This window comes from Monodon monoceros, unplaced genomic scaffold, assembly GCF_005190385.1.
Source record: "Monodon monoceros isolate NGI ecotype Baffin Bay Population unplaced genomic scaffold, NGI_Narwhal_1 Super_Scaffold_9, whole genome shotgun sequence".
Classification (NCBI taxonomy): Eukaryota; Metazoa; Chordata; class Mammalia; order Artiodactyla; family Monodontidae; genus Monodon; species Monodon monoceros.
Window position 1 is genome coordinate 38,243,593 of NW_021703786.1, and position 8,410 is coordinate 38,252,002.

The following is an 8,410-nucleotide window of genomic DNA, read 5'->3' on the forward strand; positions in this document are numbered from 1 at the left end:
CCCCCCCACCCCCATTCTTTTATTAAGCCAGGAAAATTAGTTTTTGTGTGTTTGGTTTATCTGGGAACAAAGAAAGGTAAATGTCAGAGGTCACACCATAGCTGATGCAACTGGAGGAATCCACTCCTCCACCGCTAACCCACCCCCACCACTCTGGCTCCATGAAAGGAACACACCCAGACGTGCAGAAGCCAAACTCAGCTTCCAGTGTGATCGATCGGGACTGTTCAGATCAAAAACCTCCTGCTGAAGAAATCTGGGGGCAGAAGTCTTGCCTGGCCCTTTGAAAACTCCCAGGTGTGAGCTGGCAGGGGAGTCCCCAGGCCGACCTCTCTCGGGGGAATATGCCTTTTCCGGCAACCCTGGCAAACAGAGAAGTCACTTCTGAGGCAGCATGCTGCTCTGTTGGACAGGATGTTTGTTCCAGATACCGACCCAAAGTCCCTCTTGCTGGAGCTTTAACAAACAGCCCCTTTCTACCCTCAGGGTTATCTCTCTTTGCCCCTTGATAGCTCTTCAGATATGGGAGCCATTTATCATGAGTGTCTCCCAGTCAGCTCCAGGACAAACATCTCCAGATGACCTCTCTGGCCAGGAGTTTGACCTTTGCTGGGAGGGGATCAAAGCTAACAGCCATTTCTTTGCCGTCCTCCCTCCCCCACTGGCCCTGGATCTGACTGCCTGGCTCCCAGCAATCACCAAAAGCAGCTTTTATTACTAAAATTAACATTTGCTTATTGAGTGGCCTTGGGTAAAACCTAAACCTTCCCCTACTCTGAGTCTATTTTCTGTTCATAAAATAGGTACGATAGTATCTCCCGACAGGATCAGCCCGGCACGCAGTAGGTTCTCAACGTATGCCTGTCTCCCTCCTTTCCATACAATCAAGACTTGCCTGAGATCATACTCCTGACGCGCATGAACACGCTGCGGTATAGGACTGCCCATGACGGGGGCCCAGGGGAGCCGGCTACTAGCTAGGAGGCCTGCGAGTCCCCGGGAGGACATGGGTGAGGAGGCAGGCTGGGCAGCGTCCCCTGAGGGGTGGGAAGCAGGGGGAGGCTGGGGCGGTGGCGGGCACCACAGGTCACCGGAAACCAGGTCATCGCGAGTTCTTTAAAACCAGGAGGGGACTGAGGGGCCGCGGCCACGATGCCCAGCTCCCCTCCTACATCCAGGCCTGATTGCCCCCACCCTGACCACGGCAGGTTCTGTAGGAGCCGGGTGGGAGCTGGGGCGGGGCAGCACCGCTCATGAAGAGTAAACTCCCCCTTCCTCCGGGGCTTGGGGAGGAGCCCCTTCCCCAGCGACCTCTGTTGCTGGGAGGAGGGCTTCGCAGCAGATTCACCTGAATTCAAGGCCCAGGAAGCACCAGCAATCGCTGCGGGCTCTCTGCTGGGCCTGGAGCACCCCAGGCACTCTCTCACCTCAGGACGTTTGCACACGCTGTGCCTTCTGCCTGGAATGCTGCTCCCCTAGATGTCCTAAGAGCCCCTCCCTCACCTCCTTCAAGTCAAATGCCACCTTTCCACTCGACTGGACTTGTCAGCCTCCCCCCACTCTCCATCCCCTTCCCAACTGTATTTCTCTCCAAAGCCCTTGTCGCCACCTAACAAATGTATTTGGTTTACTTATTTATTCTGTGTAGCATCAGTCACCCCCAGGAGGATATGAGCTTCCCGAGGGCAGGGTTTTATCTGTTTCTACACCACTCTCTCCCTGGCACCTGGGTCGCTCCTGGCACAAAGCAGGCACTCAATAAATAGTGAATGAGTGAATAGTTCTGCCACTCCCATATTTGGGGCATCCTTGGGCAAACCACTTCTCTGGGCCTCAGGGACCCTGTCAGTGGAATGGGGAGGGTGAAGGATCCTGGCTGTGTGGCCTAGGGCAAGCGACTTACCCTCTCTGACTCTCAGCAGACGAGAAAATCCTAACCATAAAAACAAGAGCTAAGATGTTTGAACTCTTGCAAAGCTGCAGGCCCAGCGCTCAGCACCGTTTTCTCTGAGCCTCATGACAACCCAGTGAAGGAGAGATGGCAAGCTGACTCACGTGGAAGGGACCGCAGTCACACAGCCAAATGAGTGACGGGCTTGGGAACTGCCAGCCTAGAGCCAAGCCTGGCCTTTACCACCAGAAAGGAGCAGGTGACCCAAAGCCCAGCACAGGACCCACTGCAGGAGCCAGCCCTGGTTCAGACAGTCAGTGCTCAACCCCACCAGGTTTCTGCCCCCTTCTCAGCTTCTTTTCACCACATGCACCCTTCACGGGCCAGTTAAAGCTTTGTCTTTTCTGAGAAGCCTCACTGCTCCTATAAGGACGAGGGCAAAGCGTGATTCCTCACCCACAAGGTCCCAAGTGGCCCAGGTGCAGCCGCCTCCCCAGCCCTTCTTGCTCCCTGTGCTCCAGCCACGGGGCCTTTGCACATCCTTCTCCCTCTGCCAGGCACACACTTCCCTCTCTTCTTGGAGAGCAAGGGCGTTTCCTGTACCTGCACACACTCAGCACCAGTCAGGGCTCATCAGATATTCACCCAACAAACGAATACACGAGTGAATGACGGTCAAAACTGAATTTCAGTCCAGTGAAATTATCCCTCAAAAATGGAGACAAAGTAAAGGTGTTTTCAGACAAAGGAAGGTTAAGAGAATTCATCCCCAGCAGGCTGGTCGGGAGCCTGGGAACGCTGGAAGGAGTGAAGAGCACTGAAAATTAGCCGTTAAAGCTAATCAATATTGGACGTTTGTAACAATAGAGACATCTTGTGGGAGTTAAAATATTTATCTTGGTCACTGAGAGAAAAGTCAGGGAAACCCCCATAGGGTTTGATTCCCCACAAAACCTCCTCCTATTAGTGGCAGAGTATACGTTTTTGTCAAGGTCACGCAGAGCATTGGCCAATGTCGACCACACGCAGAGGCACATAGAGCAAATCTCGATAGATTTTGAAGGATTGCGATCACGTAGTTTATTCTCCCAAACACATGTGGATTAAGCTAGAAAACAGGAAGGCAACTACCGCAGCCCCCAACATTTGGGAATTACCCAAAACATTTTTTTTTAAACCCCAGAGACAAGTTCTAGCTGCTTCGAGTTCCCTGGACCCACCAGGCACTTTACCTGGCTGGAGTGGGTCAGGCGGGGGACACGGCTTCGAGGACCCTCTTGGAGGAGGGGCCTTTCCTGTTTAATCCCAGGTTCCAGGAGCGGAGGAGAGGGGTTGGGGTGGGGCGCTGGGTGCTCTGAGGGCTGCGGGGTGTAATAGGGGCTGAGCGTGTGCGCAAGAACCAGCAGTCCTGGCCCAAAGCTCAGGGCGAGTGGAGTCTCAGCAGGTCTTCAGGCTGAAGACTGTGCAGGCTACCCCTTGGGCACAGCCTGAGCAGGAGCTGGAAGCGACCATGATCAGCGCTGAGGACGGGCCAGGGCGTTGTGCACAGCGTCAGCTCCGTGTGCGGAGTCTTGTTTAGGACTGTTGCCAGGAGCACAGAGGATACAGTCAGCCCAACCTCTTTCCACAGGTTTGTGCCTCCCTTCCTCACCAGCGTGGGATCTTATTATTGCAAATATACTTACATTAATTTAATAGTTGAATAATTATACCTTATTTAACTTGTTTTTTCCCCGTTATATGTGATGTTGGACGTTTTCCCATGTGCTCTTCTTTTTGATCAGAATAGTGTTTCATTTGCACTATTTAACAGTGCACCTCTTGGGCTTTCTTTCAAAAAGAACTGTGAGCCTCAGTCTTAGCAATCTCTTGAACTTTTTAATTAAATGAATGGGGCCGTTGTAACTCTTAAGTGATTAAAAAATTTTTTTACCTTGAAAATTTTCCAAGCCACAAAAAATTTGGAAGAATTATGCAATAAACACCTCTGTACCCTTCACCTAGATTGACCCATTTTCATTCTCCAGCATTTGCTTTATCTGTTTATAAGGAGTTTTATTTGGGGGGGGGTGGATTTTTTTGCTTGGCCGAGCCGCGAGTGTAGCATGCGGGATCTTAGCTCCCCAACCAGGGATTGAACCCATGCCCCCTGCAGTGGAAGTGCAGAGTCTTAACCACTGGACCTCCAGAGAAGTCCCTATATGAAGTTTTTTTAATTTTATTTTTATTTATTTATTATTTTTATTTATTTATTTTTGGCTGCGTTGGGTCTTCGTTGCTGCGCGCGGGCTTTCTCTACTTGCGGCGAACAGGGGCTGCTTTTCGTTGCGGTGCACGGGCTTCTCACCGCGGTGGCCTCTCTAGTTGCAGAGCACTGGCTCCAGGCGCGCGGGCTTCAGGAGTTGTGGCTCGCGGGCTCTAGAGCTCAGGCTCAGTAGCTGTGGCGCACGGGCTTAGTTGCTCCGCGGCATGTGGGATCTTCCCGGACCAGGGATCGAACCCGCGTCCCCTGCGTTGGCAGGCGGATCCTTAGCCACTGCGCCACCAGGGAAGCCCTGGAGTTATTTTTCTATGAACTATTTGAGAGCACATGCAGACTCTTCACCCCTAAACCCTCCAGTGGATATTTCTCCTAGGAACAAAGACATTCTCCTGGGAAAACTCAATACAATGATCAGAATCAGCAGGTTTATGGTGGATACAGAGGACAGCTAACGCTGAGGCCACGTCCGAATTTCACCCACTGTCCCTTTGAGCAGACTGGCCCTCAAGTGGGTTTTGTTTGGTGGTCTCGGGGCCAGAGCGTCCCCTCAGTGCTGCGACCTCTGAACCTGCTTCCAGCTGCCCTTCCCGGTGCCTGAGCTTGACCTCTGGGCATGGGCCTCTCCTCCGCAGAGATGCACGGGTTCGGCTATTTCCTTTCCTCTGTGTTACCTGCTCGGCCGTCGCCCTGGCCTGTTGTTCTTACCGATTCACAAAACTCCTGGGGTTTCATAGTCCAACTCAGGAGGGCAGCTCAGAGGCAGCCAGGGTCCAGGCTGTCACCCCAGCCCCTGCTGCCTGGTCCATGCGTCCCCGGTATGCTGGCATCTCCGACATCTAAGGGGAAAATCCCTGCGGAGGAGCCAGTGTCCCAGCAGCCAGCAGACCCGCTGGATCTGTGGGAGATGCTGGGCCTCCTCCTGGTACAGCCTCCGCCCCTGGCAGGCCAGACAGGAGATGCCCGGGTCAGAACCTGCTCAGGTTTCTGGACAAGGGCAAGTGGGACAACGCTCTGTGCTGTGGGCAAACATGGGCATCCCTGGCCCTCACCCTGGAAATACACCCCCAACCCGAAACGCCCCACAAACCTTTTCAAATGACTCCAAGGAGGGATTTATGGGCCCCTGTTGAGAACAGCTAGAGAACACTATGTATTGAGGGCTTCCTCGGAGCTGGCCTTGAGCCAAGCACTTGAGACACTTTATCCCGTTGGTACCGCCCAACTGTCTACTCTACAGATGAGAAAAGTGAGGCCCAGGAAGTTGGAGCCGGGACCGTGACCCCGTAGGCCTGACCCTTGTGCCCCCCCGTTCCCGCTGTCCACAAATGGAGGCCACGTCACATGCTCGTGTGGCCCCAGGTTCTGAGTTAAGCCCAAGCAGGAGGTTGGATTATCGCTCAGCAAACACTGGCCCTCATGCTTCCCCTCTCACTGAGGGCAGAGCGGATGTCCCCGTGCCATCCACCTGGGCCTGGGCCTGGGCCTGGGAGCTGCTCGGGCTGATGCAACCATAGCGGGCAGGACATACAGAGCCGTTAGACGAGGCAGAGGCCCTGAATGTGGCCCACGTGATCTGCTCGGGCTCCTTGGGCTCCAGTGACCAGCGCGAGGAGCACATGGCCTGGACCCCAGAGCAAACACCCCTGGAGAAGGCCTGGACTTGGCCAGGTCAGGCAGCACCGCAGCCTGAGTGTAAGTCTCGTGGCCATAAGGCCCTGGTGTGGGCAGTCTTTCCGCAGCATCACTGCAGCAGTAGCTGACGGACACAGCCTGGCTCCAGGAGCATCTTGGGCAGGTGCTTCCGCCTCTGCAGAGCTGTTTCCCATCCATGTGAGAGTCAACGACAGAACGGACCTTATAGGTTGTGGGGCAGGTGGGAGGGGCTTGCGCTCTCAGCACAGGGCCCGGTGCACACAGAGCACTTAGTAAACGCTTGTCCTGCGTGACTACTGTCACTAGAGCCGCTGCTCGTACCGTTGGCTGTGCCGCCCGGGGTCCAGTGAGGAGACCCAGGCTCTGCCCTCGAGGACTCAGACCGTTGGAGGTTAATGAATTGGAAGCAGAGTTAGCCTTCAGCTACGGGGGCAGCTCTTGGAGCACCCTGCCTGGTCCTGGAGTTGCCCCTCCCCTGATCCCAACTTGCCCAGCGGCATCTAAAGTGGGCTGCCTGGGCCCCAGATGGCCACGTGCCTGGTGGGGAGGACCGGCCGGGTCACAGTGACCCACAGACCACGGGAAACTCAAAGCCAGCCTAGCCCCACCCCACCCCGACAGGCCTCCCCCTCCGTCAGCCCAGCTCTGGGCCCAGGCCCTCGGGTGTGTGTCGTGTGATGGTAGCGTTTGGGTCTGTTTCAGTGTGCGTGTGGGTGGGTGTGTGTCTGTGTGTTTCCAGGCGTGTGCAAGTCTGCTTCAGCATCCACGCGTGTGTGTGAATGGGTGTGTCAGTATGGTCTGTGTATGTCGGCGGGAGTGTACTTCTGTGTTTCCAGGGCCATGGCTGTGTATCTCTGACTCAGAGCACTGCCATCCAGAGGCCAGGAGCTGACCGACAGCAGCTCCCCTCCTGCCCACGCGGGGACCGGGCACACCTGGGGTCTGCCCAGATGTGCACACGTGCACTGACTGATGCTGGGCGGATGCCTTTACCTCTCTGGGCCCCCAGTTCCTCACGAGCTTGTCGTGAGGGTCAAAGGCGGCAGCCCTTTATCCAGCTCTGGGCAGACGGCCTCTGAGGACCGTGCGAAGCTCAGACTTCACTCAGGAAGAGGACGGGGTGAGCTGGGGGGCTCGGGAGGCGCGGGCGGCCTTGACGACCCTGAGCGCACGAGGGGGGTCCCAGTGCCCAGAGGCCTGCTGGTGGCACCGCGGGGCCCAGGGCCACAGACTGCACCCTTCTCATGAACACTTCATGTTCTATTCTGCTTCTTTAATTAACAGACCTTATTTTCACAACACTTTTAGGTTTGTTGAAAAATTGAGCAGAACGTACAGAGTTCCCCATACACTTAAAAAAGCTTTTGTACTGATGTAAAATTAATCATTTTAACCGTGCTAACATGTACAATTCAGTGCTTTTCAGCACATTCACAGTGTCGTACGACCATCGTCACCAGCTCATTCCAGAACACTTCCGGCATCCACATGGAGACACGAACCCATTGGCTCCCACCCCCGCCACCTGTGATCTACTCTCTGTCTCCATGGATTTGCCTGTCCTGGAAGTTTCATATAAACAGAACCAGGCGACAGGTGACCTTTTACACCTGGCGTCTTTCACTGAGAGCAATGCATCTGAGGTTCTCCCACGTTGTAGCAGGTGTCAGTACTTCCGTCCTCTTTACGACAGAATGACATCCCACCATGTGGATGGACCACGCTTGTTCATCTGATCACCTGCTGATGGACACTGGGGTCGCTTCTACCTTCTGGGGGCTGTGAACAGGGCTGCTGTGGACATTCACGTACAGGTGTTTTTTTTTTTTTTATGGACACTTTTTTTTTGTATTTCTCCTGGCTATTCTCTAGCAGGGAAATTACAGAGTCACATGGCAATTCTATATTTATCCTTTGGAGGAACTTCCAGACCGTTTTCCACAGCAGCTGAACCACTTCCCGCTCCCACCGGCAGCACACGAGGTTTCCAGTTTCTCCACGTCTTCCACACTTACTTCTCGGTTTTGCGATGATGGCCATTCTCACAGATGTGAGGTGGTACCTCACTGTGGTTTTGATTTGCATTTCCCTGAAGTCTAATGCTATCGAGCATCTTTTCCTGCGCTACTGGCCTTCTGCACGTCTCCTTTGCAGACACGTCTGTTCGGATCCTTTGCCCATTTTAATTGGTTATTTGCCTTTATAGTATTGAGCTCTAAGGTAAAGGGTAATTACACACCAGGAGTCTTTAAAATGGAAGGCGGGACATAGCTTCTCAGGGTTGTCAGCCCCATCACTGGACACGAGCCCCTGTTGTGCGTCGCCAGGGAGGACGGAGCACGCCTTCCCCTGGGAGGTTGCTTCCAGGCAAACCCAAGGCCTTCCACCCAGTCAAGGGCTCTTAAAGTGTTTTTCCAGCCAAGAGCTGCTCTTCCTCTCAGCATCAGTGCTGCTGCCGCCTCGTATGAACGGAGAAATAGCTACTGCCCACTTCTTAAAAATAGAATTACGTACGCGTTTTTTCTGCCCGTCACTACACATGAATGACTTCTAATTTTCCATTTCTCGTTTGACTTCTCTTCCAGATTCCTTCCACATGCTGA